The sequence below is a fragment of the Elephas maximus genome, chromosome 25 (assembly GCF_024166365.1).
Source record: "Elephas maximus indicus isolate mEleMax1 chromosome 25, mEleMax1 primary haplotype, whole genome shotgun sequence".
In the NCBI taxonomy this organism is placed as follows: Eukaryota; Metazoa; Chordata; class Mammalia; order Proboscidea; family Elephantidae; genus Elephas; species Elephas maximus.
The window spans coordinates 68,699,973-68,723,529 of record NC_064843.1 but is presented as its reverse complement, the minus strand read 5'-3'; the positions used below and the strand labels follow the sequence as shown (position 1 = coordinate 68,723,529).

Below are 23,557 nucleotides of genomic sequence, written 5' to 3'. Positions count from 1 at the left end.
TAGTGTGTGTAGAGGTGTGTATATATAGATGTGTGTGTAGATGCATATGTGTGTGTATAGTAGGGTGTATGTGTAGTGGGGTGTATGCCTGTGTGTGTGGTGGGGTGTGTATGAGTGGTGGGGAGCAAGTATATACATAGTGATGTGTGGACAAGTGTCCATGGATGTGTGTTTAGGGAGTAAAAGAATAGTGGGGGGGGTATAGTGGTGAGTTAGCTTAGTGGTGTGTGAGTAGTTGGTATGTGTTGTGCTGTGTGTGTACAGCGCAGTTATGTGTACAGTTGTATTTATGTGTAAGGGTTTTGTGTGTGTATGTAGTGGGGGTTGTGTGTTTAAGTGGTGGAAGCTTGTGTAGGAGTGTGTGCATAGTACATATGCTAAGTAGTAGGGTGTATATATGTGAAATTGTGTGTGTAGTGAGGTGTGTATTAATGGTGTTTGAATGAGTAGTGAATAATTATGAGCAGTGTTTGTGAGTAGTTGGGTATCTATGAGTAGTAAAGTGTATATGTAGTGGGAGAGGAGGTACATATGGACTGTTTAGTGAAATTATGTGACTGTTTAGTGAGATTATCTGTGAGTGGTGGGGTGTGTACGTAGTGGGGTTGTGTGTGAGGTACATAGTTGTGTGTGCATAGGGGTTTGTAGTAGTATATTTATAGTGGAATATGTTTTTGTACATAAGAAGTGGGAAGTGTGAGAGATAACGTATGGGTGTGAATAGTGGGTATGTGTGTGTTTAGTAAGATATATACGTAGTGGACTTATGTGTGTGTCACAGGTTGTGAAAGTAGTGTGGGGTGTGTCTAGTGGGGCTGTATGTGTGTAGGAAGTAGGCTGTATGTGAGCGTTTGGATATCTGTGTATGTTTGTGTTGAGGTTGTGTGTGTGTGTGCACATGTATGTATAGTGGGGTGCCCTAGGCACTGAGACAACAGCAGGGAACCAAAGGGGCCCAGCCCTATTCTCACACAGCTCATCGGCTCAAAGGGTATGGGATACTTCATGGAGCCTTTCAGTAGATTCCCTCTGCTATTAAAACTCCTGTGCATGAATGTGATTGCAAGCACCCATCAATTCTTGACCAAGACAACAGTCCAAAAGCTCAGGACCATATCTGGATGTATGTTCTGTCTGGTGGACCTCAGAACTTTGTCCTTTACTCCACTGGAGTACAACAGAAACCTTCTTCGGGGGCCAGAATCATTCCAATTTCTCCAGGTGTCTGAGCCCCTCAAATCTTGACCAAAGGCAATCACACATGCTCTCAAAAGGGGGTTTTATTCTAAATCAGAAAATACCAAGATTAAAAAAAAAAATAGCAAGAATACCATATTTTCTTTCATTTCTCAATTTCCTCATCTGTCTTTTTCTCTGAAAATTATAGACCCTCAGATTGACATCTAAAGTGAACTTTCTTCTGTTACTGGCATTTTGATTCAAGAAAAGAGTAGTGTTCTATACTTTGTCTTACTGTTTAAAAGAAAAAAAAAAACCTGTTATGGATTGAATTGTGTCCCCCCAAAATGTCTGTCAACTTGGCTAGGCCATGATTCCCAGTATTGTGTGATTGTCTACCATTTTGTCATCCAATACGATTTTCCTATGTGTTGTAAATCCTACCTCTATAATGTTAATGAGGCAGAATTAGAGGCATTTATGTTAATGAGGCAGGACTCAATCTACAAGATGAAGTTGTATCTTGAGTCAATCTCTTTTGAGATATAAAAGAGAAAAGCATGCAGAGAGACACGGGGACGTATTACTACCAAGCAAAAAGAGCCAGGAACACACACACGTCTTTTGGACTCGGGGTCCCTGTGCTGAAAAGCTTTAGATCAGGGAAAGAATGATGACAAGGACCTTCTTCCAGAGCTGACAGAGAGAGAAAGCCTTCCCCTGGAGCTGGCACCCTGAATTCAGAATTCTAGGCTCCTAGACTGTGACAGAATAAATCTGTTTGTTAAAGCCATCCACTTGTGGTATTTCTGTTATATAGCAGCACTAGATAACCTAGACAAAATCCATTTGGAATGTGTTACTTATCTCTACTCTTAGCTTGTTGAGAATGGTACCTGGGACCCGGTGTCTGCTCCTGTCATCTTCACCTCCTAACCTGTAGCTAGTATGGGTGAGTGCATCTCCATCCACATCAGCCAGGCTAGTGTCCAGATTGGCAAGGCCTGCTGGGAGCTCTACTCTCTGGAACATGGCATTCAGCCCGATGGCCAGATGCCAAATGGCAACACCATTAGGGGAGGAGATGACTCCTTCAACACCTTCTTCAGTGAGACAGATGTAGTAACCATCTGCCCAGGGCAGTGTTTGTAGACCTAGAACCCATGGTCTTTGATGAAGTTCCCACTGGCACCTATTGCCAGCTCTTTCACCCTGAACAGCTCATCACAGACAAGGAAGATGTTGTCAATAACCATGCCCAGGGGCACTACACCATTGGCAAGGAGATCGTTGACCTCACTTTGGACAGAATTCCCAAGCTAGCCAACGAGTGCACAGGTCTTCAGGGATTTTTGGTTTTTACACAGCTTTAGTGGGGCAACTGGTTCTGGGTTCACCTCTCTGCTGATAGAATGCCTCTCTGTTGATTATGGCAAGAAGTCCAAGCTGGAGCTATCCGTTTACCCAGCCCCCCAGGTTTCTAGCTGTTGTTGAGCCCTACAACTCCGTCCTTACCACCCACACCAACCTGGAGCACTCAGATTGTGCCTTCAAGGTAGACAGTGAGGCCATCTGTAATATTTGTCACAGAAACCTTGATATTGAGCACCCAGCCTACCCTAACCTTAAGCACGTTATTAGCTAGACTGTTTCCTTCATCACTGCTTCCCTCAGAACTGATGGTGCCCTGAATGTTGATCCGACAGAATTCCAGACCAACCTGGTACCCTAGTCTGGCATCTGCTTCCCTCTGGCTACATATGCCCCAGTCATCTCTGCTGAGAAAGCTTACTATGAACAGCTTTCTGTGACGGAGCTTACCAATGCCTGCTTTGAGCCAGCCAACCAGATGGTGAAATGCAACCCTCACCACGGTAAATACATGACTCGCTGCCTGTTTAACTCTGGGGACTGGTTCCCAAAGATGTCACTGCTGCCATTGCCACCATCAAGACCAAGTGCGGCATCCAGTTTGTGGATTGGTGCCCCACTGGCTTCAATGTTGGCGTTAGTTACCAGCCTCCTACCGTGGTGCTTGGTGGAGACCTGGCCAAGGTGCAATGAGCTGTGCACATGCTGAGCACCGCCACAGCCATTGCTGAGGCCTGGGCCTGCCTGGAGCACAAGTTTCACCTATATGCCTAGCATACCTTTGTTCACTGGTACATGGGTGAGAGGATGGACGAGGAGAATTTTCTGAGGCCTGTGAGGGCATGGCTGCCCTCGAGAAGGACTATGAGGACGTTGGTGTGGATCCTGTTGAAGAAGAGGGTGAGGAAGAAGAAGAAGAGTACTAATTCCTTTCAGCCCTACAGTATGTCACACTCACAGAGCTTCTGTTAGCTGACAGACAAAGCTTTCCTGTTAGATTGTCTCCACTGTCAACTATGATCATGTTGTATTTTCCCATGTGTACCTGTAAGAATTCCCATTGTGTCTCAAAGTAAAAGTATTAAGAAGGAAAAGGAAAAAAAAATTCTGACTTCTGCTAGCTACTGAATGTTAATAATACCTAATATTTTTGCAAAAACAAGACTGCCATAAAAAAAAAAAACAAACCATTGCCATCGACTCAATTCCACCTCAGCAATCCTATAGCACAGAGTAGGGTTTCTAAGGACTGGCTGGTGCATTCAAACTGCAGACCTTTTGGTTAACAGCCATAGCTCTTAATCACTGTGCCACCAGGGCTCCAAAAGAAAATAGGCCCTATTGAAATAGACTCTAAACAGATCCTAAAACAAACAAACAATACCACCAAAGGCAGGGAACGGAGGGCGAGAAAAGCAAAAATCTGACAATACCAAATGCTGACAAGGATACAGAGAAACTCCTTCATTGAGATACTGCTACTTTGGAGAACAGTTTGGTAGCTTCTAATAGAGTTTAAACATAAATTTACTATACAGCCCAGCAACCTCACTCATAAGTATTTACCAAATTGAATAGAAAACCCATGTTCACACACAAAAAAATCATATGCAAATATTTATAGCAGCTCTATTCATAATGGCCAAAAACTGGAAGTTACCACGATGTCCTTTAACAAGTGAATGGATAAACAAACTGTGGTATATTCATATAATGGAACAATATTCAGTAATAAGAAGGAATGAGCTACTGATACATGCAGTGACATCGATGAATTTTAAACACATCTTGCTAAGTGAAAGAAGCCAAACCCAAAAGGTCACATATTGTATGATCCATTCATATGATATTCAGGAAAAGACAAAATTATAGGGATGGAAAATAGATCACTAGTTGCTAGGGACTGGAGGAGGGGTAGTGGTTAACTGCGAAGAGGACACACAGGGAAAATTTTAGGATGATGGAACTTCTACCATATCATACATGATGTGGTATTGGTGGTGACTATATGGTGGCATTATGCATTTGTCAAATCCATACAGAATGAACTTTACTGTATGCAAATTTTATAGATAAACAGGTTGTCAAAGACCCAGTAAGGAAAGCAGACCATGAAAAATACATCTAACTGTATTACAAATATATAACCTCATTGAAGGGAGTGGGGAAAAAGGGAGAGGACCTAGGTAACTTTGAAAACTAGTATTTAGACTGGAAATTGTAAGGCTAAAGAACTGTACATAAACACTATATTCTAGTTTGTAAATTTGTGTCTCACAGGGGTATGGTAAGACACAAATTTACAAACTAGAATACAGTTTCAGAATTTAACAATTCTGAAAGTATTTTATACCTTTCGTAGGGCTGAACAAATAAGTAAATAAATGATGGGAGCCAGGTTTCTCACTGTCAAAGAAGTTACAAAGAAGCAAAGGAGGAATGTTGGAATGAGCCCTGTGGTGCTGGATTAGAGTTGGACGCATCAACATGACCTCATGTTTAGTTTAATAGGTTGGTAGGTGGGTGGGTGGGTGGGTAGGTGGGTAGATAGAAAAATAATTACAGATATGTACATGAGTTAGTATCCATGCAGGTATTTCCTGAGTCTGTCCACTGATAGCCTAGAAGCAGTGACACCTCCAGCAGCAATGAGCACACCCTCACCCAGATTCTGATTTTTAAATACCATTCTACAGTAAAGGAATCAGGACTTCTTGGATACCTAGCTGATTCTAGGGCTGGAACAGGGGAAATATGAGTCTGGAACATTTTGCAGTGTTGAAAAGTAAGGAAGTGCTTCAAAAACAAAAACGAAAGGATGAGGGTATGTCAAAGGGACACAGGAGCCAACCTGAAAGAATTCCCAATGGGCAAAGCTAGAACAATTTGAGCAGCAAAATAACACTGGATTATAACCCAAAGTATAAAATAAATATACATGAGTCTATAATGATATAAATAAATGGGGGACAAGAGATAAATATTCCTTATATTCTAAATAACATATGTAAGTACTTCCTCCAGGTGGTGCGACTTAATCCTCCCCATCTTGAGTATGGGCTGGATCTAGTAATTTGCTTCCAAAGAACAGTGTGGAAAGGGAAAACGGCAACTTTACAGTGGCCTGGCAGACATTATCTCAACCAAGTGATAAAAGTTAACATCAGCAGTTATGTCATGTGGATATCAGGAGCTCCCTGATATGAGATGATGAGAAGGATATTTCAGGAATCTTCTTTCCCAAAACCCATAACCCAAGTCTAGTCCTGATGAGACAGGGGCAGAAGGCCAGAGAGCCTCAAGGCCGGAATAAGAGGCTCTTTGATCTGGGACTGTATCCTGTGGGTGATGTTACCAGACAAAGCACACATGCAGCCTGTGATGCACCAAGTCCTATATATCTCTCTCAAGTTGTTTTTCAGGGTGGCATCCTGCATATGTCTGTTGTAAGTTCTTTTTCAGGACCCTACCATAGGGGTGGTGTTACAAAATAACCCACACTCTGGACTCTGACGCATGGAGTTCCCCGTATCTTCCCTATGAGCTGCTTTCCAAAGATGAACAGAATCAGCCGATCCCCGGGGCATGCGCAGTGAGAATGGGTGCGACCTTACAGTCGGGTCAAGTGGCCACTGAGACTGCGCGGTGATGACATGACATTGTCCAAACTGACTCCACGTTGGATTCCAGATGCGCACACACCTAATTTCATAGCCCCTCTATTTCTCAGAAAGCCCCACCTTTTTCCCCCCAAAGCAGTGAATAAAACATGAGATCCTTCCCGCCTAAAACCCCTTATAAACTCCAGGAAAACCTCCATTCGGGGAGAGACTGGAGGCTAGGGTAGGCAGAGAAGCCCCTCTCTGTCCCTCCCTGGCAAGACTTAGGTAAAACCTATGTTCGTGTGGAACTTCTGAGCCTCTCCTGGTCATTCTTGGTCAGTAAAAGGTAAGAACCTAAACAGGACTTGTTTCCAAGCTGGGAAGCCTTGTCCTGCAACAATGAGGGAAACATCAGAAAAACCCAAATCGACGGACATTCTATGAAATACCTGACCAGTATGCTTCCAAAATGTCAAAGTCATGAAAAATAAGGAAAGAGACTGAGAAAACTGTTGCAGACCAGAGGGGACTAAGGAGACATGACAACTAGATACAGTGTGGGATCCTGGAAGAGAAAAAGGATATTAGTGGGAAAACTGGTGAAATCCATCTGAAGTCTGGAGTTCAATTAATAGTAGTATAATTAATAGTTAATTTCTTGGTTTTAACACTTATACAGTGGTGATGTAAAAGGTTAACATTGAGGAACACTAGGTGAGGGATATATGGGAACTCACGACTTTTTTTGCAACTATTCTATAAATCTAAAATTATTCCAAAAAAAATTATTAAAAGAAAAAGATAATGGAATTTACTGAAAAGATCAGATATATTCAACCTGAGTAAAACTGAGTATATGTGAGTTTACAAGGCTTTTCAAAGGGTAATGAAGCAGCAACATCTACAAATGAATATATTTTCCAAATGTTGCTGAGGTCAGTGCTTAGCAATGATATCCAGGTAATGTTCTAAAGACCTGAGTGTGGCAGACCCTTCCTCTGAAGAATAAAGTTCTCTGTTAAGCCATCTGGTTTAATGAATGAGAATTAACATTATCAAACAAATATAGTACCTTATGGCCATCCAAGGAATTGCTGGCATCTCTCAACTCCATTCATCACATTGGAATTCACAAATGACAATCTCATGATGGGTTATACAACCAAAATTAGGATGTCTGTATCATAGAAAAAACTATGCTTTCCCACCTCACGTTAATTGAAACCAGTGTCCCTAGGAGTCAGAATCCACTCAACGGCAATGGGTTTGGTTTGGTTTTGGATGCAAACATAAGACTCAAACTAAAATTCAATAAAATAATGAACCCTTACTACCTACTAGGCTTCCTACTGAGTGTTATGAGAACAGTACCAAACCAAACCAAACTCACTGCCACTGAGCTGAATCTGACACATAGTGACCTTATTATAGGAAAGTATAGAACTGCCCCATAGGGTTCCCAAGGCTGTAAATCTTTATGGAAGCAGACTGCTATGTCTTTTTCCTGCAGAGTGACTGGTAGGTTCGAACCGCTGACCTTTCAGTTAGCAGCCGAGCCATTAACCACTGCAGTAAAGATGTAAAAAACACCATGTTTGACTATGGGAGCTTACAATCCAACTGAGATTCAAACAAGTGGAACCTACCAATGGAGCTAAGTGACACAAAACTTAAATAACAGATCAGGTCACTAGAAAGAACGGCACTAAGCAGAATAGGACTAGAGCAAATGCTGTGAGTAACTTCTCACAAGAGGCAAGATCTGAGCACAGACTTGAAGAAAGGACAGACTCAGTGGATAGAACAGAGGCATGGTGTGTTAACATGAAGGCAGGAGTGCCAGGGCACTCTCAAGAGGCAGTCAGCCAGTGGTTTTTCTAGAGCCGGGAGTTCTTGAGTCAAGTGGTAGCAGAATTTGGGAAGGTGGACTGGATGCCCGTGAAGGATTCTGAACTAGGATTAGTGAATCAGGATTCCACCGTATAGTAAACGTGGAGTCATCAAAAACTTTGAGGAAAGGAGTATGTGGTCAAAGAATATTTTGGGGAAGATCAAGCTCATTTTTCACAGAGGACACAGATGAGAGGATAAACATTTCGGAGGCAAGAGCTGTGGGTTTACTCAGGTAAGGAAAATCCTGAGTGATGAGTGGTTCAGAACTCTCCCCCTCCACCACCATTCCCACCCCCACCCTTATGTCCGGAATTTGTAATGTTTCTTCTACCTCTCTCCTCTATCATCAGTCTCCCCTGACATTAGTTGTGCTCCAGAGGTGGAGTGACAAGATGTCACCAGAGACAGATAAGTATTTCCCATAGAATAAGACGTACTAACTATCCTATCGTAAAGCTTCACTTATTGACCTATTGCTGCTGGTTTTTCTTCTGAATCCAGGCTCTAAGCCCCACCAGCAGTTAATCTTACACAATATTCAATTTATAACACAACTATAACTAGATGTTCCACTAGCAATTCATGGTGAGAATAGAGTGCTTAACTTCTCCCTGAAGCACTGGGCAACACTTCTACCTAAGATACCTTAGAGACATTTCTGATTTTCATTTCTCTTTGCCTCTCACTCTACCATTTAGTTAGTACTAAATCCTTCCACTTGTTTTTCTTCACCAGCCGTATCTGTCCCTTTGGCTACTTTCCCAGCTAAAATATCAGTTGGTCACTTTCCACCTGTTTTCCAGCTGAGTTTTCTACTGGCATTTGAACCTACCATGCCCTTCTCTATCTTTATTCATCTTCACTGGCCATGGCTACCCAGAATTGGGCGCTCCCACTTTTCTCTGGCTTCTAAGACCTTATGAAGTATACAGAACAGTTCCCATGTCTGGAAAGTGGGTGGTGATGATTCCCACATTTGGGGTAGAGGGCCAGCTCTGCAGGCAGTTAGAGTTGTGCAGTTGGCTCAACACTGCAGCAAGCAAGAGAGGGAAGGGGGCATCCTTAGCAGCCTTCTTTAAATGACTGTGAAGCTTAAAATAAAACCTGCATATTCTTAAACAGTTGTGTTGAAGACTGCTAGTTGACCTCAGTAGCTGTTTTCTCCTTACAGTTCTAGAATATCTGTCTGGGCACTTGGTCACCCTGATTAAAGACTCTCTATTGTTGTGCAAAGATCCCCAGTGGTGCAAACAGTTGTGCTCAACTACTAACCTACAGGTTGGTGGTTCAAACCCACTCAGCCAAGCTATGGAAGAAAGGCCTAGTCTCCAAGAAGGAATCTGATCAGCCTGGTTGAAAAAAGGTGTCTGAGTCGGGGCTGGTGGGAAATGAAGTTTGGACAGGTAGGATGGGATCAACAGCTCAGGGATGTGGAGACAACTGTCATCACATTACAAAAGGAAGGAGAAAGTTTGTATGTGTTTGTGGGTTTGTGTGCATGTGTATAAAGGAGTGTGTGAGTATGGGAGGTGTGAATAGTGCAATAAAGGTATATGTGTGTTAGTGTGTGTAGAGGTGTGTATATATAGATGTGTGTGTAGATGCATATGTGTGTGTATAGTAGGGTGTATGTGTAGTGGGGTGTATGCCTGTGTGTGTGGTGGGGTGTGTATGAGTGGTGGGGAGCAAGTATATACATAGTGATGTGTGGACAAGTGTCCATGGATGTGTGTTTAGGGAGTAAAAGAATAGTGGGGGGGGTATAGTGGTGAGTTAGCTTAGTGGTGTGTGAGTAGTTGGTATGTGTTGTGCTGTGTGTGTACAGCGCAGTTATGTGTACAGTTGTATTTATGTGTAAGGGTTTTGTGTGTGTATGTAGTGGGGGTTGTGTGTTTAAGTGGTGGAAGCTTGTGTAGGAGTGTGTGCATAGTACATATGCTAAGTAGTAGGGTGTATATATGTGAAATTGTGTGTGTAGTGAGGTGTGTATTAATGGTGTTTGAATGAGTAGTGAATAATTATGAGCAGTGTTTGTGAGTAGTTGGGTATCTATGAGTAGTAAAGTGTATATGTAGTGGGAGAGGAGGTACATATGGACTGTTTAGTGAAATTATGTGACTGTTTAGTGAGATTATCTGTGAGTGGTGGGGTGTGTACGTAGTGGGGTTGTGTGTGAGGTACATAGTTGTGTGTGCATAGGGGTTTGTAGTAGTATATTTATAGTGGAATATGTTTTTGTACATAAGAAGTGGGAAGTGTGAGAGATAACGTATGGGTGTGAATAGTGGGTATGTGTGTGTTTAGTAAGATATATACGTAGTGGACTTATGTGTGTGTCACAGGTTGTGAAAGTAGTGTGGGGTGTGTCTAGTGGGGCTGTATGTGTGTAGGAAGTAGGCTGTATGTGAGCGTTTGGATATCTGTGTATGTTTGTGTTGAGGTTGTGTGTGTGTGTGCACATGTATGTATAGTGGGGTGCCCTAGGCACTGAGACAACAGCAGGGAACCAAAGGGGCCCAGCCCTATTCTCACACAGCTCATCGGCTCAAAGGGTATGGGATACTTCATGGAGCCTTTCAGTAGATTCCCTCTGCTATTAAAACTCCTGTGCATGAATGTGATTGCAAGCACCCATCAATTCTTGACCAAGACAACAGTCCAAAAGCTCAGGACCATATCTGGATGTATGTTCTGTCTGGTGGACCTCAGAACTTTGTCCTTTACTCCACTGGAGTACAACAGAAACCTTCTTCGGGGGCCAGAATCATTCCAATTTCTCCAGGTGTCTGAGCCCCTCAAATCTTGACCAAAGGCAATCACACATGCTCTCAAAAGGGGGTTTTATTCTAAATCAGAAAATACCAAGATTAAAAAAAAAAATAGCAAGAATACCATATTTTCTTTCATTTCTCAATTTCCTCATCTGTCTTTTTCTCTGAAAATTATAGACCCTCAGATTGACATCTAAAGTGAACTTTCTTCTGTTACTGGCATTTTGATTCAAGAAAAGAGTAGTGTTCTATACTTTGTCTTACTGTTTAAAAGAAAAAAAAAAACCTGTTATGGATTGAATTGTGTCCCCCCAAAATGTCTGTCAACTTGGCTAGGCCATGATTCCCAGTATTGTGTGATTGTCTACCATTTTGTCATCCAATACGATTTTCCTATGTGTTGTAAATCCTACCTCTATAATGTTAATGAGGCAGAATTAGAGGCATTTATGTTAATGAGGCAGGACTCAATCTACAAGATGAAGTTGTATCTTGAGTCAATCTCTTTTGAGATATAAAAGAGAAAAGCATGCAGAGAGACACGGGGACGTATTACTACCAAGCAAAAAGAGCCAGGAACACACACACGTCTTTTGGACTCGGGGTCCCTGTGCTGAAAAGCTTTAGATCAGGGAAAGAATGATGACAAGGACCTTCTTCCAGAGCTGACAGAGAGAGAAAGCCTTCCCCTGGAGCTGGCACCCTGAATTCAGAATTCTAGGCTCCTAGACTGTGACAGAATAAATCTGTTTGTTAAAGCCATCCACTTGTGGTATTTCTGTTATATAGCAGCACTAGATAACCTAGACAAAATCCATTTGGAATGTGTTACTTATCTCTACTCTTAGCTTGTTGAGAATGGTACCTGGGACCCGGTGTCTGCTCCTGTCATCTTCACCTCCTAACCTGTAGCTAGTATGGGTGAGTGCATCTCCATCCACATCAGCCAGGCTAGTGTCCAGATTGGCAAGGCCTGCTGGGAGCTCTACTCTCTGGAACATGGCATTCAGCCCGATGGCCAGATGCCAAATGGCAACACCATTAGGGGAGGAGATGACTCCTTCAACACCTTCTTCAGTGAGACAGATGTAGTAACCATCTGCCCAGGGCAGTGTTTGTAGACCTAGAACCCATGGTCTTTGATGAAGTTCCCACTGGCACCTATTGCCAGCTCTTTCACCCTGAACAGCTCATCACAGACAAGGAAGATGTTGTCAATAACCATGCCCAGGGGCACTACACCATTGGCAAGGAGATCGTTGACCTCACTTTGGACAGAATTCCCAAGCTAGCCAACGAGTGCACAGGTCTTCAGGGATTTTTGGTTTTTACACAGCTTTAGTGGGGCAACTGGTTCTGGGTTCACCTCTCTGCTGATAGAATGCCTCTCTGTTGATTATGGCAAGAAGTCCAAGCTGGAGCTATCCGTTTACCCAGCCCCCCAGGTTTCTAGCTGTTGTTGAGCCCTACAACTCCGTCCTTACCACCCACACCAACCTGGAGCACTCAGATTGTGCCTTCAAGGTAGACAGTGAGGCCATCTGTAATATTTGTCACAGAAACCTTGATATTGAGCACCCAGCCTACCCTAACCTTAAGCACGTTATTAGCTAGACTGTTTCCTTCATCACTGCTTCCCTCAGAACTGATGGTGCCCTGAATGTTGATCCGACAGAATTCCAGACCAACCTGGTACCCTAGTCTGGCATCTGCTTCCCTCTGGCTACATATGCCCCAGTCATCTCTGCTGAGAAAGCTTACTATGAACAGCTTTCTGTGACGGAGCTTACCAATGCCTGCTTTGAGCCAGCCAACCAGATGGTGAAATGCAACCCTCACCACGGTAAATACATGACTCGCTGCCTGTTTAACTCTGGGGACTGGTTCCCAAAGATGTCACTGCTGCCATTGCCACCATCAAGACCAAGTGCGGCATCCAGTTTGTGGATTGGTGCCCCACTGGCTTCAATGTTGGCGTTAGTTACCAGCCTCCTACCGTGGTGCTTGGTGGAGACCTGGCCAAGGTGCAATGAGCTGTGCACATGCTGAGCACCGCCACAGCCATTGCTGAGGCCTGGGCCTGCCTGGAGCACAAGTTTCACCTATATGCCTAGCATACCTTTGTTCACTGGTACATGGGTGAGAGGATGGACGAGGAGAATTTTCTGAGGCCTGTGAGGGCATGGCTGCCCTCGAGAAGGACTATGAGGACGTTGGTGTGGATCCTGTTGAAGAAGAGGGTGAGGAAGAAGAAGAAGAGTACTAATTCCTTTCAGCCCTACAGTATGTCACACTCACAGAGCTTCTGTTAGCTGACAGACAAAGCTTTCCTGTTAGATTGTCTCCACTGTCAACTATGATCATGTTGTATTTTCCCATGTGTACCTGTAAGAATTCCCATTGTGTCTCAAAGTAAAAGTATTAAGAAGGAAAAGGAAAAAAAAATTCTGACTTCTGCTAGCTACTGAATGTTAATAATACCTAATATTTTTGCAAAAACAAGACTGCCATAAAAAAAAAAAACAAACCATTGCCATCGACTCAATTCCACCTCAGCAATCCTATAGCACAGAGTAGGGTTTCTAAGGACTGGCTGGTGCATTCAAACTGCAGACCTTTTGGTTAACAGCCATAGCTCTTAATCACTGTGCCACCAGGGCTCCAAAAGAAAATAGGCCCTATTGAAATAGACTCTAAACAGATCCTAAAACAAACAAACAATACCACCAAAGGCAGGGAACGGAGGGCGAGAAAAGCAAAAATCTGACAATACCAAATGCTGACAAGGATACAGAGAAACTCCTTCATTGAGATACTGCTACTTTGGAGAACAGTTTGGTAGCTTCTAATAGAGTTTAAACATAAATTTACTATACAGCCCAGCAACCTCACTCATAAGTATTTACCAAATTGAATAGAAAACCCATGTTCACACACAAAAAAATCATATGCAAATATTTATAGCAGCTCTATTCATAATGGCCAAAAACTGGAAGTTACCACGATGTCCTTTAACAAGTGAATGGATAAACAAACTGTGGTATATTCATATAATGGAACAATATTCAGTAATAAGAAGGAATGAGCTACTGATACATGCAGTGACATCGATGAATTTTAAACACATCTTGCTAAGTGAAAGAAGCCAAACCCAAAAGGTCACATATTGTATGATCCATTCATATGATATTCAGGAAAAGACAAAATTATAGGGATGGAAAATAGATCACTAGTTGCTAGGGACTGGAGGAGGGGTAGTGGTTAACTGCGAAGAGGACACACAGGGAAAATTTTAGGATGATGGAACTTCTACCATATCATACATGATGTGGTATTGGTGGTGACTATATGGTGGCATTATGCATTTGTCAAATCCATACAGAATGAACTTTACTGTATGCAAATTTTATAGATAAACAGGTTGTCAAAGACCCAGTAAGGAAAGCAGACCATGAAAAATACATCTAACTGTATTACAAATATATAACCTCATTGAAGGGAGTGGGGAAAAAGGGAGAGGACCTAGGTAACTTTGAAAACTAGTATTTAGACTGGAAATTGTAAGGCTAAAGAACTGTACATAAACACTATATTCTAGTTTGTAAATTTGTGTCTCACAGGGGTATGGTAAGACACAAATTTACAAACTAGAATACAGTTTCAGAATTTAACAATTCTGAAAGTATTTTATACCTTTCGTAGGGCTGAACAAATAAGTAAATAAATGATGGGAGCCAGGTTTCTCACTGTCAAAGAAGTTACAAAGAAGCAAAGGAGGAATGTTGGAATGAGCCCTGTGGTGCTGGATTAGAGTTGGACGCATCAACATGACCTCATGTTTAGTTTAATAGGTTGGTAGGTGGGTGGGTGGGTGGGTAGGTGGGTAGATAGAAAAATAATTACAGATATGTACATGAGTTAGTATCCATGCAGGTATTTCCTGAGTCTGTCCACTGATAGCCTAGAAGCAGTGACACCTCCAGCAGCAATGAGCACACCCTCACCCAGATTCTGATTTTTAAATACCATTCTACAGTAAAGGAATCAGGACTTCTTGGATACCTAGCTGATTCTAGGGCTGGAACAGGGGAAATATGAGTCTGGAACATTTTGCAGTGTTGAAAAGTAAGGAAGTGCTTCAAAAACAAAAACGAAAGGATGAGGGTATGTCAAAGGGACACAGGAGCCAACCTGAAAGAATTCCCAATGGGCAAAGCTAGAACAATTTGAGCAGCAAAATAACACTGGATTATAACCCAAAGTATAAAATAAATATACATGAGTCTATAATGATATAAATAAATGGGGGACAAGAGATAAATATTCCTTATATTCTAAATAACATATGTAAGTACTTCCTCCAGGTGGTGCGACTTAATCCTCCCCATCTTGAGTATGGGCTGGATCTAGTAATTTGCTTCCAAAGAACAGTGTGGAAAGGGAAAACGGCAACTTTACAGTGGCCTGGCAGACATTATCTCAACCAAGTGATAAAAGTTAACATCAGCAGTTATGTCATGTGGATATCAGGAGCTCCCTGATATGAGATGATGAGAAGGATATTTCAGGAATCTTCTTTCCCAAAACCCATAACCCAAGTCTAGTCCTGATGAGACAGGGGCAGAAGGCCAGAGAGCCTCAAGGCCGGAATAAGAGGCTCTTTGATCTGGGACTGTATCCTGTGGGTGATGTTACCAGACAAAGCACACATGCAGCCTGTGATGCACCAAGTCCTATATATCTCTCTCAAGTTGTTTTTCAGGGTGGCATCCTGCATATGTCTGTTGTAAGTTCTTTTTCAGGACCCTACCATAGGGGTGGTGTTACAAAATAACCCACACTCTGGACTCTGACGCATGGAGTTCCCCGTATCTTCCCTATGAGCTGCTTTCCAAAGATGAACAGAATCAGCCGATCCCCGGGGCATGCGCAGTGAGAATGGGTGCGACCTTACAGTCGGGTCAAGTGGCCACTGAGACTGCGCGGTGATGACATGACATTGTCCAAACTGACTCCACGTTGGATTCCAGATGCGCACACACCTAATTTCATAGCCCCTCTATTTCTCAGAAAGCCCCACCTTTTTCCCCCCAAAGCAGTGAATAAAACATGAGATCCTTCCCGCCTAAAACCCCTTATAAACTCCAGGAAAACCTCCATTCGGGGAGAGACTGGAGGCTAGGGTAGGCAGAGAAGCCCCTCTCTGTCCCTCCCTGGCAAGACTTAGGTAAAACCTATGTTCGTGTGGAACTTCTGAGCCTCTCCTGGTCATTCTTGGTCAGTAAAAGGTAAGAACCTAAACAGGACTTGTTTCCAAGCTGGGAAGCCTTGTCCTGCAACAATGAGGGAAACATCAGAAAAACCCAAATCGACGGACATTCTATGAAATACCTGACCAGTATGCTTCCAAAATGTCAAAGTCATGAAAAATAAGGAAAGAGACTGAGAAAACTGTTGCAGACCAGAGGGGACTAAGGAGACATGACAACTAGATACAGTGTGGGATCCTGGAAGAGAAAAAGGATATTAGTGGGAAAACTGGTGAAATCCATCTGAAGTCTGGAGTTCAATTAATAGTAGTATAATTAATAGTTAATTTCTTGGTTTTAACACTTATACAGTGGTGATGTAAAAGGTTAACATTGAGGAACACTAGGTGAGGGATATATGGGAACTCACGACTTTTTTTGCAACTATTCTATAAATCTAAAATTATTCCAAAAAAAATTATTAAAAGAAAAAGATAATGGAATTTACTGAAAAGATCAGATATATTCAACCTGAGTAAAACTGAGTATATGTGAGTTTACAAGGCTTTTCAAAGGGTAATGAAGCAGCAACATCTACAAATGAATATATTTTCCAAATGTTGCTGAGGTCAGTGCTTAGCAATGATATCCAGGTAATGTTCTAAAGACCTGAGTGTGGCAGACCCTTCCTCTGAAGAATAAAGTTCTCTGTTAAGCCATCTGGTTTAATGAATGAGAATTAACATTATCAAACAAATATAGTACCTTATGGCCATCCAAGGAATTGCTGGCATCTCTCAACTCCATTCATCACATTGGAATTCACAAATGACAATCTCATGATGGGTTATACAACCAAAATTAGGATGTCTGTATCATAGAAAAAACTATGCTTTCCCACCTCACGTTAATTGAAACCAGTGTCCCTAGGAGTCAGAATCCACTCAACGGCAATGGGTTTGGTTTGGTTTTGGATGCAAACATAAGACTCAAACTAAAATTCAATAAAATAATGAACCCTTACTACCTACTAGGCTTCCTACTGAGTGTTATGAGAACAGTACCAAACCAAACCAAACTCACTGCCACTGAGCTGAATCTGACACATAGTGACCTTATTATAGGAAAGTATAGAACTGCCCCATAGGGTTCCCAAGGCTGTAAATCTTTATGGAAGCAGACTGCTATGTCTTTTTCCTGCAGAGTGACTGGTAGGTTCGAACCGCTGACCTTTCAGTTAGCAGCCGAGCCATTAACCACTGCAGTAAAGATGTAAAAAACACCATGTTTGACTATGGGAGCTTACAATCCAACTGAGATTCAAACAAGTGGAACCTACCAATGGAGCTAAGTGACACAAAACTTAAATAACAGATCAGGTCACTAGAAAGAACGGCACTAAGCAGAATAGGACTAGAGCAAATGCTGTGAGTAACTTCTCACAAGAGGCAAGATCTGAGCACAGACTTGAAGAAAGGACAGACTCAGTGGATAGAACAGAGGCATGGTGTGTTAACATGAAGGCAGGAGTGCCAGGGCACTCTCAAGAGGCAGTCAGCCAGTGGTTTTTCTAGAGCCGGGAGTTCTTGAGTCAAGTGGTAGCAGAATTTGGGAAGGTGGACTGGATGCCCGTGAAGGATTCTGAACTAGGATTAGTGAATCAGGATTCCACCGTATAGTAAACGTGGAGTCATCAAAAACTTTGAGGAAAGGAGTATGTGGTCAAAGAATATTTTGGGGAAGATCAAGCTCATTTTTCACAGAGGACACAGATGAGAGGATAAACATTTCGGAGGCAAGAGCTGTGGGTTTACTCAGGTAAGGAAAATCCTGAGTGATGAGTGGTTCAGAACTCTCCCCCTCCACCACCATTCCCACCCCCACCCTTATGTCCGGAATTTGTAATGTTTCTTCTACCTCTCTCCTCTATCATCAGTCTCCCCTGACATTAGTTGTGCTCCAGAGGTGGAGTGACAAGATGTCACCAGAGACAGATAAGTATTTCCCATAGAATAAGACGTACTAACTATCCTATCGTAAAGCTTCACTTATTGACCTATTGCTGCTGGTTTTTCTTCTGAATCCAGGCTCTAAGCCCCACCAGCAGTTAATCTTACACAATATTCAATTTATAACACAACTATAACTAGATGTTCCACTAGCAATTCATGGTGAGAATAGAGTGCTTAACTTCTCCCTGAAGCACTGGGCAACACTTCTACCTAAGATACCTTAGAGACATTTCTGATTTTCATTTCTCTTTGCCTCTCACTCTACCATTTAGTTAGTACTAAATCCTTCCACTTGTTTTTCTTCACCAGCCGTATCTGTCCCTTTGGCTACTTTCCCAGCTAAAATATCAGTTGGTCACTTTCCACCTGTTTTCCAGCTGAGTTTTCTACTGGCATTTGAACCTACCATGCCCTTCTCTATCTTTATTCATCTTCACTGGCCATGGCTACCCAGAATTGGGCGCTCCCACTTTTCTCTGGCTTCTAAGACCTTATGAAGTATACAGAACAGTTCCCATGTCTGGAAAGTGGGTGGTGATGATTCCCACATTTGGGGTAGAGGGCCAGCTCTGCAGGCAGTTAGAGTTGTGCAGTTGGCTCAACACTGCAGCAAGCAAGAGAGGGAAGGGGGCATCCTTAGCAGCCTTCTTTAAATGACTGTGAAGCTTAAAATAAAACCTGCATATTCTTAAACAGTTGTGTTGAAGACTGCTAGTTGACCTCAGTAGCTGTTTTCTCCTTACAGTTCTAGAATATCTGTCTGGGCACTTGGTCACCCTGATTAAAGACTCTCTATTGTTGTGCAAAGATCCCCAGTGGTGCAAACAGTTGTGCTCAACTACTAACCTACAGGTTGGTGGTTCAAACCCACTCAGCCAAGCTATGGAAGAAAGGCCTAGTGAGCTGCTTTCGTAAAGATTATAACCAAGAAAATCCTATGGAGCACAGCTCTACTCTGTAACATGTAGGGTCACCGTGAGTTGAAATTGACTTGATGGCACAGGTTTGGTTTTGGTTTTACTGATGTCCATTCTGGCTCCTATACTTTGGTAAGTACATTGGAGTTTTCTCTAACATAGCCCAAAATGGACAGAATCAAAGTGTCCGCCTTCATCTTTTTCCACTTCTGACTAGGAAATTGGAAATGGCTGCTAAGCAGAAATTGGTGAAACATGGAAAGTGAAAAATGCTGAATTGGGGGCAGCTCTGAACCCTGGGTGCCACCCTCTCCAGGCCAAGAGAAATAGTATAGAATATTTTTCAAGCCTTCCAACTGAGAACAAAGCCCAGATAGTCTAACAAGACTATGGCCCACCTCTGCTTACCTCTCATCCTGCCCCATCACCCCCCCCCCACATGCCCTCCTGCTACCAGGCTACAAAAAAACACACACACACAAAATACCACTTGAACTAGCTCATCAGAAAAATCTAACTGATATCAGATACAGTGAACAAGAAATCAAAAAGTCACCCATACCATGTCAAGATAAAAAGAGGTTTAAAGGGGGATATTTGTGAAAGAACACAGTGGCACCCATGCAAACATGCTATAGTTCCTTCCTTCCTCTTCCCCTAAAAAGGAAAAAAGAAGCAAGAATGCAAAGCACAAAGAACCAAACCTAGAAAAAAATACAGAAAGAAATTCCCCACAAGTTCTTCATACTCTACAATATCTTAAGAATATGTTAGTACAAGAGCCCAAAGATAAATTGACATCAGTATGAGATAAAAGGAAAACTGTATACCAAAGGAAACAAACTGAAGACCAAAGCTATACCATTATAAAACAAATCAATAATTAAGAAACAACAAAGTTTAAATAGAATGCAGAGAGGCAAAAGTAGAGCAAGGAGAATGTTAAGAGAAGATTAGAAAAGAGATGATAGTAGCTTGGGTTAGAATGGCCATGGTGGGACCCTAAATAGGATTCTGGAACACACAAACAAAATGAGTGGAAATGATGAAATTTGAATAAAGTTTTTAGTTAATAGTAGTGTACTGATATTAATTTCCTGGTTCTGGTAATTGTACCATGGTTATATAAGATATTAATACTATAGGAAGGGTGAGGAGCATATGGAAACTTTTTTCCTAGTTTGTTTTTACTATTTTTGCAAGTTTTCTGTAAGTATAATATGAAAATAAAAAGTTGAAAAAAAAAGGAAAGCCATCTGGATGTGATGATGAATTGAATATTGGGTGTAAGAGAGACAGTGGAGATTGACTCAAAGGCTCTTTCCTTAGCAAATGGAATCAGGATCTCTGAGGTAAGGACCCAGGCTCTGTTATTTAAAAAAAAAAAAAAAAATTTTTTTTTTTAAAGAATCATCAGGTTTTAATGAACTTGGACTCCTGTTAGTATATTACATTATATACAAACTGATATAATTTTAGAGGTTAAAATAATTTAAGGATGCATACTGTAAATCCTAGAGCAATCACTAATGCCTATACTACTACTACTAAAATGAAACAACTTATAAACTACCAACTGAGAAGATAAAATGGAATACTAAACCAACACATATTAATCCAAAAGAAAGAAGCAATGAACAATGAATTGACGGGAGAGTTCCCTAGAAAATAAATAGCACGATAAAACCAAAACCTAACCCATTGCCATCGAGTTGATCCCAACTGATAGCCTCCCTGCAGGACAGAGTAGAATTGCCCCATAGGGTTTCCAGGGGGTGACTGGTGGACTCAAACCACTGACCTTTTGGTTAACAGCCATAACACTTAACCACTGTGCCACCAGGGCTCCAATAGGTAGACTTAAATCCATCCAGGTGAGACTGGAGGAAAGAAAAGCAAAGCAAAATATGACCCCAGTATATATTGTTTATATAAGACACACTTTATATATTAAGACACAGATATAATGAAAGTAAATGAATAAAACAATGTTCCATAAAATTATTAATAAGAAGAAAATTAGTTTCTAGCAGTATCAAAAAAGTAGACTTCAATATAGGGACATTTACAGAGATAAGCAGTGACAGTGATTAAGATTCAAGGGTCAGGAGGCAGAGCCAAGATGGCGGAATAGTCAGATGCTTCCAGTCTACCCTCTTACAACAAACACCCTAAGAAACAACTAAACTGATTACATATGACAACCTAGGAGCCCTGATCACCAAAGACAAAGCTGAAGAGTCAGACTGAGTGGCAGGGGGAAGGGGAGACAATTCAAAAGCAGTGAGGAAGTGCCAGTTGCGCGGTTGCCAGCACCCTGCTGCCTTGATCGGCCAGTGCACACAGACTGAGATGAGCAATAGCATTCGGGACACGTCTCACCATATTGGGTGAGGCCAGCTGGCGGTGGGTCTGTTCAAGCCTCTGTAGCAGGGTGGAAGCCGTGATGGACCTGTGAAAGTTAAGTGCAATCATCTAACCTGCCATGAGGGGTCAAAATAACCCCTCCCTCTATGGAAGTTTGAAGCAGAGAAGTGCCTTTTTCCCCTCACCTGCCTGGCACCCCCCCCAGCCTGCTCTGCTCTGCCACCAGTCTGGCAGTATTCAACAACTGCCCCGCCCCCTAAGCCAGAACTCAGGGCTAGCCACACCCAAACCAGTCTTGGCTTTTAAAAATGCCACGCCCCCTAAGCTGGGAACTCAGGGTAGATCAGGAAGCCTGCCCCTTTGCCTAGGCACTGGCAAAGGAGTCCACGGACTTGGCAGCGCCCCTCAGCCCTGCCAAGACCTGTGTGGGCCTATTCAACACCGTATGCCCTCAATAGCATAAAACAGCAGGGCCTACACCTGAAGCCTATTTTCAACTGTAGCAGCCAAAGGGGAATTGCAGATCTGTGACATATACCACCCTACCCATTCAACAGAGATCTCACCCACCCACATCAAGGCCTGAGGGCTGACAGTATCACCCACTCCATCTAGCCACCCATGACAGAGGTCTCAGAATAAGTGGTGCCTCCCAGCCTCTCCAACCAACAGCATTGGATGAGCAAGGACCAGCTGCAATAACCTCCACTACGAGCTCTAGGGGAGAAGAATACGCCCTCTACCCAGGCACCTGCAGGCAGCTTTCAGCCTCCTGCATTCTCCAGACGTAACCCCCTACCGCTGCCATATACCTGTGCCTGCTCCAAACAAACCTACACAGCCCTACCCACCTAGGACTGTAGGTGAGAGTCTGCACCGCACACTCTGTGACCAATGACCTGGACACCTGTGCAGCATCCATGCAAGAAAAGTGAATGGACTCCTAGTGAACTCACATACCTAGTAGCTGCTCTACCACCTGGAGACACCAATAACCAAAGTAGCCTACATACCCAGCCTACTTGGACATATCAAAACAAAACAAAAAGCTAGGACACAGCAAACAAAAACACAATAAATAAATATAATAACTTATTGATGGCAAGCAGACAATAGTCAATATCAAATCACATAAAGAAGCAAGTCAAGATGGCCCCAGCAAGTGACCAAAATAAAGAACCAGGAAACTTCAAGAAGAAGTTCAGGGAGTTACTGGAGATAGAATTCAAAAGGTTAATATACAGAGCTCTTCAAGGAATCGAGAAGGAGATCAAGCAAAACGCAGACCAAGCCAAGGAACACACAGACAAAGGAATACAGAAATTCAGGAAAACAATACAAGAACAGAATGACAAATTTAACAAGCTGTTAGAAACAATATAGAGACAGCAACTAGAAATCCAAAGGATTAACAATAAAATTTCAGAATTAGACAACTCAATAGAAGGTCATAGGAGCAGAACTGAGGCAATGGAAGTCAGAATTAGGGTGACTGAAGATACCAATTTATTTGAGGAAAAATCTGAAAAAAAATTTTTTTAAAAATGAAGAAAGCCTAAGAATTATGTGAGACACTATCAAGAGGAAACACCTATGAGTGACTGGAATGTCAGAATTGGGGCGGGGAGGGGGGAATAACAGAAAACACTGAGAAAATTGTTGAAGATTTTCTGGCAGAAAACTTCTGTGATATCATGAAAGATGAGAAGATATCTATCCAAGAAGCTTAATGAACCCCACACAGGGTAATCCCAAAAGAAAGTCACCAAGACATATTATAATCAAACTTGCCAAAACCAAAGATGAAGATAAAATCTTGAGAGCAGTTCAGGATATATGAATAGTCACCCACAAAGGAGAACCAATAAGACTAAGCTCTGACTACTCAGCAGAAACATGCAGTCAAGAAGGCAGTGGGATGACATATACAAAGCCTTGAAGGAAAAAAAAATTGCCAACCAAGAATTATATATCCAGCAAAACTGTCTCTCAAATACAATGGTAAAATTAGGGCATTTCCAGATAAACAGAAGTTAAGGGAATTTGTGAAAACCAAACCAAAATTACAAGAAATATTAAAGGTAGTCCTCCAGTTAGAGAGCTGGAAATATCAAACAACAACCCGAGACTAGAACACAGGATAGAGCAATGAGATAGCAAACCATATAGGGAAGTCACAAAAACGAGTCAAAACTC

General features: G+C 42.3%; 2 pseudogenes; both read left to right on the top strand.

Annotated features, from left to right (window-relative positions):
* The first annotated feature begins 230 nt into the window (after positions 1 to 230).
* LOC126067299 (tubulin alpha chain-like) lies at positions 231 to 5,045 on the top strand (annotated as a pseudogene).
* Positions 5,046 to 9,836: 4,791 nt separating this feature from the next.
* On the top strand, positions 9,837 to 14,659 carry LOC126067298 (tubulin alpha chain-like; annotated as a pseudogene).
* The last annotated feature ends 8,898 nt before the right edge of the window (positions 14,660 to 23,557 follow it).